The 13,210-nt window shown below is 37.1% G+C and overlaps 1 protein-coding gene across 1 annotated transcript in view; it reads right to left on the reverse strand.

Annotated features, from left to right (window-relative positions):
* ZNF518A (zinc finger protein 518A) overlaps nucleotides 1-13,210 on the reverse strand; it is a 58,404-nt gene that overhangs the window by 14,158 nt on the left and 31,036 nt on the right. Inside the window, exon 6 of the transcript XR_013338836.1 lies at nucleotides 3,597-3,699. The gene's annotated coding sequence lies outside the window, so the exon portion shown is untranslated. The remainder of the gene's footprint in view (nucleotides 1-3,596; nucleotides 3,700-13,210) is intronic.

The raw sequence follows: 13,210 nt of genomic DNA on the forward strand, positions 1-13,210 counted from the left end.
ACTTAATATTATAGGTATTTTAATTTTAATCATTCTAGTAGGTATATAATAGTGTTTCACTATGGCTTTAATTTGAATTTCCTTGATGACTAGTGATATTGAACATCTTTTCATGTGTATATATTTTCCTTTTTTAAATGTCTGTTCAAATCTTTTACCCATTAAAAAAATTGGGTTGCAAAAAATAAACAAAAGGGGTGCCTGGTAGCTCAGTTAGTTAAGCATCCGACTCTTGATTTCAGCTCAGGTCATGTTCCTAGGATAATGGGATCAAGCCCCATATCGGGCTCCGTGCTTGGCATAAAGCCTGCTTAAGATTTTTCCTCCCTCTTTCTCTGCCACTCCCCTACTCACACACACACTCTCTCTTAAATAAATAGGTTGTTTGTCTTCTTTTTATTAAATTATCTGAGTACATCATATATTTTGGATGTAAGTCCCTTGACAAATACATGTACTGTAAATAAATTATTTTGCTTCCCTGGAGTAAACCCTACTTAATCATGATATAGTTTACATTTTATATATTTTTGGATTTGATTTGCTAATATTCTGTGCTAAGTGCTAAGTATTTTTGCATATACATTAATAAAGGACATTGGTCTGTAGTGTTCTTTTCTTATAATGTTTTTGTCAGGTTTTAGTATTAGGGGAATGATTGCCTTATAAAATTTCGGAAAGAATTTGTATAGCACTGATATTATTGCTTCCTAATATGTTTGATAGATTTCACCAACAAGGCATTTGGGCTGGTGTTCTCTTTGTGTGAAGGTTTTTAATTATTTTTTAAATTGTTTTGTTTTATTTACTGATTTTGAGAGAGAGAACATGAGCAGGGAGGGGCAGAGAAAGGGAGAGAGGGAATCCCCAAGCAGGTTTCACGCTGTCAGCACAGAGCCTACTCCCGGGCCCAAACCCATTAACTGCAAGATGACGACCAGAGCAGAAATCAAGGGCCAGACGCTTAACCAACTGAACCACCCAGCCACCACCCCGAAGGTTTTGAATTATGAATGCAATTTCTTGAATAGATACAGGCTATTGAGATTTTCTATTAATTCTGTGTTTTGTTAATTCATGTCTTCAAAAGACTTTAATTCAAATAGAATGCCAAATTTACATAAAGCTGATACAAATATTCTCATATAATCCTTTTAAAGTCTGTGGGGACTGTAATATTCCCTCTTTCAGTCCAGATGTTGGTAATATACATCTTCTTATTTTCTTCAGTCCAACTAAAGGTTTATCATTTTTATATTCTTTCCAAAAAACCAAGTTTTGTTTTCATTAATCTTCTCTATTTGTCTGTTTTCTATTCATTTCCACAGATACCTTTATTATTTCCTTCCTTCTACTTATTGGGTTTACTTATTCCTTCTACTTTTGAGTTTAATTTGCTCTTCTTTACATGCTTTCTTAAGACGGAAGCTTACATAATTGAGTTTAAACCTTTATTATTTTCTAATATAAGTATTTAAAACTGAAAAGTTCCCTCCAAGCACAGCTTTAGAACATCCCACAAATTTTAATATAGATTTCTCAGTTTCATTCACTTCAAAACATTTTCAAATTTCCATTGTGATTTTTTTTCTTTAAATTATTGGTTGATCAGGAAAATGCTATTTGATTTCTGAATATCTGGTGACTTTTCAAACCTTTTTCTGAGATTGATTTCTGATTTAATTCTGTTGTAGATAGAAAATACAATCTTCATGAATTCAATTCTGAAAATTAGAATTATCTAGTGTCCCATATATACTTGTAAAAAAGGTACAGGATGGAGTGTTCTATAAATGTCATTTAGCTCAAGTTGATTGGTATTGTTGCTCAAGTCTTTTATGTCCTTAGTGATCTGATCTTTTTTCTTTTTGTTTTTGCCTAGCTGTTCTATCAGTTACTAAGGGAGAGAGTTGTAATATCTAACTATAATTGTGGATTTGAGGATTTCTCTTTGTAATTCTGTCAGTTTTGGTTCATATATTTTGAAGCTTTTGTATTATATGCATAGACCTTTAGAACTGTTGTATCTTCTTAATTAACAGATCTTTTTATCCCTAAGTTTTATTTTTTTGCTCTCAAGTCTACATATTTTTTCCTAATAATTTCTGACTTTTAATGGGAATGTTTATATCATTTATATTTAATGTAATTATTGTTATGATTGGGCTTCAATCTACGATCTCTGTTTCCTATATTATCCCACCTATTTCTCCTCTCCCATTTTTCTTGCTTTCTGGTGGGTTGAACTTCTTTTTAAATCCATTCTATCTTCACTATGACTTATTAGCTATATTTCTTTGTTCTTTTTAATGGTTGTTCTAGTGTTTACAATATACATCTTTTACTTATAATCTATATTCAAGTACAATAGTGTATCTCCTCTTCCTCTTCCCTGCCTTTGTGCTACTATTATACATTTTACTTCAGCATATTATAAACACAATGTTTTTTGCCTTAAATGTTTAATTCTCCTTAAAAGAACCTAAACAAAGAAGGGAAAGTCTTTTATATGTACTCATTTATTCACCATTTCCAGTGCTCTTAATTTCTTTGTATAGATCAAATATCCATCTGGCATCAATTTTCTTTCACCTAAAGAGTTTGTAACATTTAAGATAGTGTGATTTTGCTGGTGATGACTTAGTTTAGATTTGTCTCCTGTGAAATTGTCTTTGTTTTATCTTCATTTTTGAAGAATAATTTTGCTAAAGAATTCAAGGATGACTTCTTTTTTTCTCTTCAGTACCTTGTATATATCATTCCACTGTCTTCTGGCTTATGTAGCTTCTAATAATAAGTCTGCAGTAATTCTGATCTTTGATTCTTAACATGTAAGCTGTGTTTTTTCTTCTCTGGCCACTCTTAACATTTGCTTTTTGTCACTTGTGATTATGAGAATGTGATTATGATGTGTTCTGGTATAGTTTTCTTTGTTCTTTTCCTGCTTGAGCTTCATGTTGCTTCTTGGATATTGGGGTTTATAGTTTTTATCAAATTTAGAAAAAAATCAATCATTACTCCTTCAAATATTTTGCCTGTCCTTCTTCTCTTTCCCTTCTGGGACTCCAGGGATATGAATGTCACACTTCTTGACATTACCCCACTGTGGCAATCTGGAGTTGTACTGCTTGGATCTCCCATTAAGAAAAAACTTGGCATTCAGCTGTGAAAAATGCAATTTGCTGACAACCTTCAGCTGTTAATTCCTTTAAAAGCTGCCTTGGGTTTTGAGCCAAGTCTCTGCTCTCCCTAGGCATCTTCAGTCTGGACATTTCTGCCCAATGCAGAACTCCTCTAATAGAAAGTCTTTGACCTAAAACATTCACTGAGTTGGCTGACTTTATCAGCAATGCATGGCAGTTTGAGGCTTTCTATACTCAATCCTGCTTCCACTCACAAACCCTTTTCTTTCACCAGTGTCTGTACTATGGTTTCAAGGCTTTTCTTACCCAGTCTTGCTCTCTCCCCTTTAATTTTTCCCAGGCATCACTGCTCATAAACCTCTTGCAGTCCAAACTCAGCATCTTCTCCCCAGAAAATGCAACTGACAGAATTAGTACTAGTAGTCCAAGAAAACAGGCAGGAAGATTACTCACCACTAGATTACTCACCACCCAGCTGGCAGTGAGGACCCCATCTTGGGGATTTTGGGGGCATGGACTATGCCTGGTACAAAGTAGCAGCCCAGTTGCTAATCTCCTGCAGTGAGAGAGAAGAAAAAGCTGAAAACTAAACTCAAGATTTAATAAAGTTGCTGAACTTCAAAGATAATTTAATTCTAAACCAAGACAGATCTGTTATGCCAGTGTCAGAGTCCTAGCTCAGAAAACTTGGGCCCCTGACAGATGGGTGAGTATATTTGGTGATGAATGGTAGTGAATTCATTGCTGGTTGTGAATGCCAACAATTATTTAGTTTTCCAGAATCTTCTAAACCTTCAGAGTCTGCAGAGGTGCCCCTCTCATTAAGAACTATGACTTTGTCTGTGTAGGAAGGCATTGCAGAGACCTCTCCCCTGCAAGACAATAGGAATTTCCTTTAGGATATGCTCCATCTCCTGTCCTGGCTGCTAGATCAAGAATTAAAGTTATATTGCAGAATGAACCAGCTATAGATGTGCTAGGCCTGCTGAAGGAAGACTAAACTCAGAAGGAGATTAGAGAATTAGGCACCACATACTGGCAGGAGCTGAGGGAGTACCATAGGACTAGATTTTGAGAATTCTTGAGCAAAGGAGCCAGAATATAAGATAAGATAAGGACTAATTTATTAACTTAAGGGCACTTCTCAGGATACAGAATTTAACACCCTGGCAAGACTCCTAAGAGGTGGGGCAAATTCACTGGGTGGCTCCTGCAAGACTAGGGAAAGTGATGGCCTTCACTGATTGGGGCTGAAATGTCTGAATTGCTATGAAAAATAGTGGAGACAAAAGTTAAGACTCAGGGACATAAGCATGCCAGGGCAGAAGACCCACCAGAAAATTATGTTCCAGGGAACAAGTATGTTCATCAAGGCCATCAGAAATGCACTGGTAAGGGGTGCTTGGGTGGCTCAGTCGGTTAAGCGTCTAACTGTCTCAGGTCATGAGCTTGTGGTTCATGAGTTCCAGCCCTGTGTTGGGCTTTGTGCTGACAGCTCAGGGCCTGAAGCCTGCTTTGGATTCTGTGTCTCCCTCTCTCTCTCTCTGCCCATTCCCTGCTTATTCTCTCTCTCTCCTTAAAAAATAAATAAACATAAAAGAAGAAAGGAAGGAAGGAAGGAAGAGAGGGAGGGAGGGAGGAAAGAAAAGAAACTGCTGCCCCACAGGCCAGCTTCTGCTAACTCGCTCTAGCCCACCAGTGCTCACTAGCAAATTTCTCTCAGCCACCTAGTAGAATCCACCTTGGCCACACCCTCTAGGGAGTTTCTCTGACGCTCAATGGGGCAAATTCCTGTGGACCAGCGCAATGCTGCCAGCATCTACCAGTGAGTTTCTATAACACTCAGCAGGTTGTTTACAACAGAGGACTCTAGCTGACCAGCACCCTTCAATGAGTTTCACAGCTACTGAATTGACCACTCCTACAGACCCACTAAGGTCTGCACCATCTTTATCATCAGCCAGCTGAATGTACCTGTGGTAGCTACAACCTCTTCAGAAAGGTCTGAATCTCAGTACAGGTTGGGAAGCCCTAGTCTAAGTGCTTAGTTTCTTCCTTGCTTATTCTTTCTCAGTCCTAAAAATAATAGTAATTTCTACATTTGCCATTTCTGTGCCATTAGAAAGCATTGAATTCCCCCTTTCTAATGGTTAACCAACTGTTACTAGTTGATAATTTTAATGGCATTATTGAGATACAATTCACATGCTATAAACCCACCCACTTAAAATTATATGATTCAGTGGGTTTTACTATATTCAGAGTTGTGCAACCATTACCACAATCTGTTTAGCACATTCTCACATCAAAAAGAAATTCCAGGGGCACCTGGGTGGCTCAGTCAGTTTGGCATCCAACTCTTGATTTCAGCTCAGGTCATGATCCCAGGATCCTGGGATCGAACCCCATACCAGGCTCTGTGCTGAGGGTAGAGCCCACTTGGGGCTCTCTCTCTCCCGCCTGCCCCCTCTCGCACTTGCTCTCTAAGAACAAAGTAAAACCAAACAAAAAGCAAAACAAAAGAAAAGAAAAAAAACCCCTATACCTATAAGCAGACACTTTCTGTTCTCCTTAAATCCCAGTCATGGCTCACTTCTAATCTATTATGTCTCTATAAACTTGGATACTCTTAACATTTCATAGAATGGAATCATAATATGTGGTCCTTTCAGACTGGCTCCTTTCATGTACCATGTTTTCAAGGTTCATCCATGCTATAGTATGTACCAGTACTCCATTTCTTTTTATCTCTAGATAATATATAATACAGATATACCATATTTTGTTCTTCATTCATCATTTGAGGACATTTGAGTTGTTTTCCACTTTTTGGCTATTATGGATTATACCACTCTAAACACTTATGTAAGTTTTTGAGTGAATGTCTTCATTTCTTTTGGATATTTATCTAGAAATGGAATTGCTCTGTCATGCTATAACGATATTTAACCATTTCGGGAATGCCCAACTATTTTCCTAAGCACCATTTTAAGTTGTGACCAACAATGTATGAGAGTTTCAGTTTTGCCAAATAGTCACCAGCACTTGTTATTGTCTTTTTAATTATTCCCATTTTAAAGAGTGTGAAGTACTATCTCATTGTGGCTTTGATTTGCATTTCCCTAATGACTAAAGAGGTTAAGCATATATTCATGTGGTTATTAGTTACTTGTGTACCTTCTTTGAAGAAATAGCTGTTCAAATCCTTTGATCATTTTTAAATGAGTTGTCTTTCTATTGAATTACAATTATTTTAATATATTTTGGGTACATTTCCCATATTAGATATGTGATTTGAAAATATTTTCTTCCATTCTGTGTTTTCTTTTCATTTTCTTGAATTCTCTGAAACTCAAATTTTTCATTTTAATTAATTCCAACTTATCTACTTTTTCTTTGATTGCTGTGTTTTTGGTGTCTTATTTAAAAAACTATAACCCAAGGTCACAGAGATTTATAGCTATGTTTCTAATCATTTTCATAGTTTTATTTCTAACATGTAGGTCTTTGATCCATTTTGAGTTAACTTTAAAGTATGATGTGAGGTAGATTTACAAATGCATTCTTTTGCACATGGATATCCAGTTGTCCCAGGAACATTTGTTAAAAGACTATTCCTTCCACCTTGAAATGTCTTGGCTCTCTTGTCAAAAATCAATTGACTGTAAATATATGAATTTATTTCTGGACTCTCACTTCTATTCCATTGACCTGTATGTTTATTATGTCAGTACTAAACAGTCTTGATTACAGTAGCTTTGTAGAAGTTTTGAAATGGAAAAATAAGTTTTCCAATTTTATTCTTCTCTCACAATTGTTTTAGCTGTTGGTTATTCTGAATGCCCTGCATTTTCACATGAATTTTAGAATCAGTTTGTCAATTTTTGTAAAGACTGGCACCTGGAATTGTGACAGGGATTGCGTTGAATCTGTGGATCAATTTGGGGAATCTTCCCATCTTAACAATACTAAGTCTTCCAATTCACGAACACAGGCTGTTTCTACATTTATTTAGGTCTTCTTTAATTTCTTTCAACAATGACTTACAGTTTCAGTATAAAAGTCTTGCATCTTTTTTTGCCAAATCTATTTTTATTCCTTTAGATGACACTATAAATGGGATCTTTTTTCCCCAATTTGTTTTAGGATTGTTCATTGCTAACAATATGGAAGTAGAATTGATTTTTCTGTAGATCTTGTGTTCTGCACCCTTGCTGATCTCATGTATTGATTATAAAATTTTTAGTGGATTCCTTAGGATTTCTCATATATAAAATCATGCCATTTAAAATTACAGATATTTTTAATTCTCCCTTTCCAATCTGGATTTTTTTTTCTTTTATTTGCCTAATTGCCCTGATTAGAACAACCAGCATGTTTAATAGAAACTGTGAGAGTGGACATCCTTTCTTGTTCCTGATGTTAAGGGGAAAGTTTTTGGTCTTTCACTTTTAAATATGACGTTAGCGGTGGCCCTGAAGGTAAAAGTCCCATTTCTGGCAATATACAGGACAGAACAGATGTCAATCACAAAGAATTATAATCATTTGTTGTGACTAGTCTGGTAGTTTCCTGGAAGACTGGTTTTTGTCTGACTTGAAGCTTGCCTGGAGCTAAAGCTGCTACCTAGGGGCACTGTTGAAACATTAACAGGCCAATGTTTTTGTTACTACTGCCTGAGGTGATAGATAACATTTGAGACAATCAACAGAGAGATCAAAAAGCTAGGGAGGACAAGCTGGGAAATGAGAGGTCCATAAGGCTTCCGTAAAGTTACAACATATTCCCAGGAATCTAGAAGACAAACATGCATGGTCAGGGCTGTGTGTGTGCTAACAAAAGCCCTGAGAAGCCCCAAAGCTGTCATCTCTGACTAACCTGGAGGCTGTGTCAAAGTAGTAGAGGCTAAAGCCCAAAGTTGAAAACTGTCTGGCTGACTGTTGGAGATGCACCACAAAAACAGAGTCCCTGAAAAACACTCTAGGTGCTTTTCCATTCTGTGTGTTTAAGGAAATCTCTGTCCAATCATTGACCATTAAGCTAACATAACAGATACTTCAGTGGCCACACATGACAAAGAATACAGACTTTACAAAATTAATTCTGAAAAGTTACTGGACAAACAACAACTATAATTAGCAGCAACAAAAACAAACCCTGGGATGGAAGAGGGGGTGGACAATCTGATTTTCAGAGTTGCCACATTATAATATTTTAAATGTGTTTTCAACAAAACATTACAAGGTTATGAAAAGAAAGAAAAAAATATGGCCCATACACAGGGGAAAAAGCAATCAACAGAAATCCTGAGAAAACCCAGGCATTGGATTTTCTAAGCAAAGACTTTAATAAAACCATGTTTAAAGACTAAAAGGAAAGTAAGTCTCAACCAAACAGAGAACTTGAATAGACAGAAGTTGTGAAAAGCACTTTTAATTCTAGAACTTTCAATTGTAGAGTTGAAAAGTAATAACTGAAATGAAGACGTCACTTGAGAGGCTCAGCAACAAATTTGGGCTGACAAAAGAGAGAATCCATAAACTTAAAGATAGATCAATTGACACTGAACAATAGTTCAATAGATCAATCAATAGATCAATTGACAGTCTGAAGAACAGGAAAAAAAATGAAAACGAAGACCTCCTAAGAAACAGAGCCAACAAGCATAATGCATATACCTAATGTGAGTCTCAGAAGAAGAGAAGACAAAGAAAGCATAGAAAAGAATATTTGAAGAAAACTCCCCAAATCTGTTGAAAAATATTAATCTACAAATCCATGAAACTCCAGGAACTCCACATTTTCAAACATATGTATACCAAGACATAGTGTAATCAAACTATTTTTAAAAAAGCAAACAAGGGAGAATCTTGAAAGCAGCAAGAGAGAAGTGACTCCTCATATACAAGGTCCTCAATAAGATTAACAGCTGACTTCTCTACAGAAACCATGGAAGCCAGAAGCAGTGAGATGATATAGTCAAGGTGCTGAATGGAAAATTGCAAACCAGTTCCATAGGGAGCAAAACTACCCTTCAAAGGGGAAGAAAAAAATGAAGACATTCCAAGATTAACATTGCTAGCAGACCTGTCCTACAAAAAAATACCAAAGGGAGTCCTTCAGGCTGAAAGGACACCAGATAGTAACTCAAACCCATACAAAGACATGCAGAACTGATCATAGTAATTATAAAACACAGTAAATGAATAAAGCAATAACTGATGGGCACCCAACTCATAAAGATATAATTTGTGATAATAATAGCATGAGGGAAGGAATGATGTAGAACAAAGTTTTTATTATTGAAATTGATACTAGCCAAACTAGATGAAATAGATCAGCTCATAACCTCTTCTAATAAAAATTCTATACAGTTTTAAATTGCCTATTTGTTATTTTTTCATTTCTGATTTTGGTGTCATATTTAAGAAGACTGACTAAACAAAGGTCACAGTATTTACTTCCATGAGTTTTCTACTTTTTGCTTACATTTTGGTTTATGATCTTTTTTTTTTTTTTGAGAGAGAGAGGCAGAGTGCAAGTTGGAGAGGGGCACAGAGAGAGAGAGACAGAATCCAAAGCAGACTCCAAGCTCTGAGCCGTCAGCACAGAGCACAACGTGGGGCTCGAACTCACAAGTGTGAGATCATGACTTGAGCCAAAGGCAGACACTCAACCAACTGAGCCACCCAGGTGCCCCTATGATCTATTTTGGGTATGTAGTGTGAGGAAGACTGTTTTTATTTATCTGTTTTTCCCATCTGTGCTTCAGATTTCATAATCTCTCTCCATCTATCTTCAGATTTGTGCATTCTTCTGACAGTGGAAATCTATTGTTGAGTCCCCTCCCCTAGAAAAAAGTCTCACTTTGGCTACTGAACTTCTCAGCTCCATAAATTTTCATTTAGTTCTTTAATTTCCTATCTTTTTATTTCCATTTTCTATTTGATGAGTCACTGTCAGCATTTCTTTTAGTTCTTTAAACTTGGTTTCCTTTAGGTCTTTTAACATGTTTATAATTGCTGCCTAAGACTTACTCTACATCTGGTATCCCTCAAAGGAAGTTTCTATTGCCTGCTTTTGCCCATGTGTCACACTTTCCCGTTTCTTTGAATGTCTCATAATGTTGTGTTGAAAACAGGACTTTTTAGGTAACATGCTGTAGGTTCTCTGCATAGTAGTTCTCTCCACTCCAGGCTTAGTTTTATGTAGTGACGAAGTCGGACTAATTCATGAAGTTTATATCCCTTCACAGCGTTTTATCTTTAAGCCGGACTTCCTAGGGGTTGCTTCTGAGTCAGCATCATTTTATGATCAGCTATTAATTAATAAGAGGTTGTGCATAAGCCCCTTGAGTTAGGGAGATTTAAACTCATTACCACTGGGTCTGTATGGGGCCTGGGATCTCCTTTGACTATCTAGGTAGTTTATAAGATTGCCCTACATTCTGTCAGGGACTTGTAGCCCACATGTTCTCCCTCTGGTTGCTCCTAAGTGGTTGCAGCCTTGAACATAAACACCAGTAACTCTTAGCCTCCATTTATTGCTAGCTATTGTTCTATTGTTTTCAACATTTTGTTTTTAACATCAGCAGTTTGTACCTGCTCCAATCTATTCCAGGTAAAGTTAGGGCTCTGGTAATGGGAAGTGTCTCAAGCCTCCCTTGAACAGAACCCCTGTACCTTGGTGCTATGGAGCATGTTGGGGTGGGGGCGGGGTGGAGTATGGGAAACTGGCTCTTTGTTCAATGTCTCCTAGTTCCTCCTTGCAGAGTAGCTGTGTCAGGGGCTACAGAAGGACGTGGGAGACCATCTTCTATCACCTCTCAGTATGGACCTTCTATAGCCCAGAACCTGGGAGGATGGAATCTGCTAATGTTCACCAGCTGCTGAATGTACGCAGAATAGCTCTGCTGCTCCCAGGAAGCTAGGGGAGACAGGAGCTGCCGTTTGGATGCCAACCCCACCAGAGCAGATCTCTTGCAACACAGCTGTATGGGAAACGGGGACTTGCACAGTAAGAGTAGCTGCCTGCCCTGATTCTCCTTACACTGCAGGATTTGAGACTGGTACAATGGGCGCCACTAACTAACTGGCTGCCGTCTCCACTTGATATAAGCCTCTTGTGGGACACCTGTGTGGAAAATGGGACGTACCAAACAGGAATATATTTAAACACATCCCCAGAGATACTGTGTATCTCCCAGTTAGGTTTCGTGTGTTTTCCTTCAGTAACCTCACACAGCTTTTAAATTTATTATTTTGTGGCTCTTACCATAAATGGGTCTTTTAATTTTTTTTAATGTTTTATTTATTTCTGAGAGAGAGAGACAGCGTGAGCAGGGGAGGGTCAGAGAGAGAGGGAGATAAAGAATCTGAAACAGCCTCCAGGATCTGAGCTAGTTGTCAGCACAGTGCCCAATGCGGGGCTCAAACCCACGAACAGTGAGATCATGACCTGAGCCGAAGTCGGACACTTAACCAACTGAGCCACCCAGGCGCCCCTAAATAGGTCTTTTGTTATTTTGCAATTGATTACTATTAAGTGTTCAAAAAAGCTAATTTCCAGTGTACCCCTTCGGATTTTCAAAATATTGAAATGAAGTCATTTGTAAATAGTATTTTGGTCTCTATCCAAGTTTTTCATTTTGCTTGCATGTCTTTTTACATTAGCAATAATCTACGAAATAACTGATAACAGGCACCTTAACTGAAAGAAGCAGTTTCAGTCACAAACTGAACATTATCTTCACTTTTGGTTAAAGGACTCTGAAGTATTTTAAGGAAGATAGTATTTTAAGGAAAATACTAAAAATGACTTTACTAGGAATCAGCATTTTTATGTAAGTACATTCTTGGCATTGACTAAAACAAAATCAAGATTTCTGAAACTGATGTACATATTAACATTCTTCCTACACTTTTTACTCAAATGTTTACAACGTCATAATAATGATATGTATTTTTTTAAAGAAAGAAGATTCTTAAATTGGGGACACTTATTAACAGAAGCTCAAAAGACAGAACTAAAAGCAAATAATTCAAGGAAAACTTTGTCAAACACCTCTTCCAAGATACTACTTCTCAATTGTACAATTAGGAACATACTTAAATCAACGAACACTAAAATCAACAAAGCTGATCCTATTTCAACTCTGCATTATTGGGAAATTTTTCTGCTAATGCTATTTTTTTTTTTTTTAAAGATGAGGAAGCTTTTTTTAAAAATATTTTTATTTACCTCTAGGAGAGAGAGAGAGAGAGAGACAGCGTGAGCAGGGGAGGGTCAGAGAGAGAGGGAGTCACAGACTGAAACAGGCTCTAGGCTCTGAGCTGGCAGTCAGCACAGAGCCTGACGCGGGGCTCGAACCCACGAACAGCGAGATCATGACCTAAGCGAAAGTCGGACGCTTAACCGACTAAGCCACCCAGGCGCCCCTGCTAATGCTATTCTTAACCAGCAACAAATAATGCCCTGAAAACTCCCCCAGTAAGTTTCACCAGATAAGATCCAGAATGGAGTCAAGGCACTTTGTTGAAAATAAGAATGCTAGCAAGTTGCTAAAGTAAGGAACAGAGTCAATACCCCGACAGAAATGGGACCAATCCCAAGATAAATAAGCAGATGTCAATGGTGAAAAATAAAAACCAAAACAAAAATGGAAAAAAATCAGTAAATCAGCTGTATGTAATATTGTTTTCACCTCACCTCCATTCTCTCCCACCCCAAGAATCTTAATACTTTTCTTAACAGCTATTTCAAATCACTTAAAGAACTAGTATTTCTCACCTAACCTGAACATAAATTCTCACAGCAACTGTTTGATCTCATTAAACCCTCCATAAATTACAGTACCCTTTATGCACAGATGACCCGTCTATTTTACCCACCAATTCTCTTCATTTACATTTTCTTCACTTTTAAACACATCTACATTGGTAACTTTATATGCATATTTTAGTTTTTATATTTTGTAACTTTTATACAGCTGGTGTACATCACAAAAAAACTGCACCAAATTTGTTTTTAACTTTAAAAATCCCACTCTATGGCTAAAATGAGCAAAT

Source organism: Crocuta crocuta, unplaced genomic scaffold (genome assembly GCF_008692635.1).
Source record: "Crocuta crocuta isolate KB4526 unplaced genomic scaffold, BGI_CrCroc_1.0 scaffold170, whole genome shotgun sequence".
NCBI lineage: Eukaryota > Metazoa > Chordata > Mammalia > Carnivora > Hyaenidae > Crocuta > Crocuta crocuta.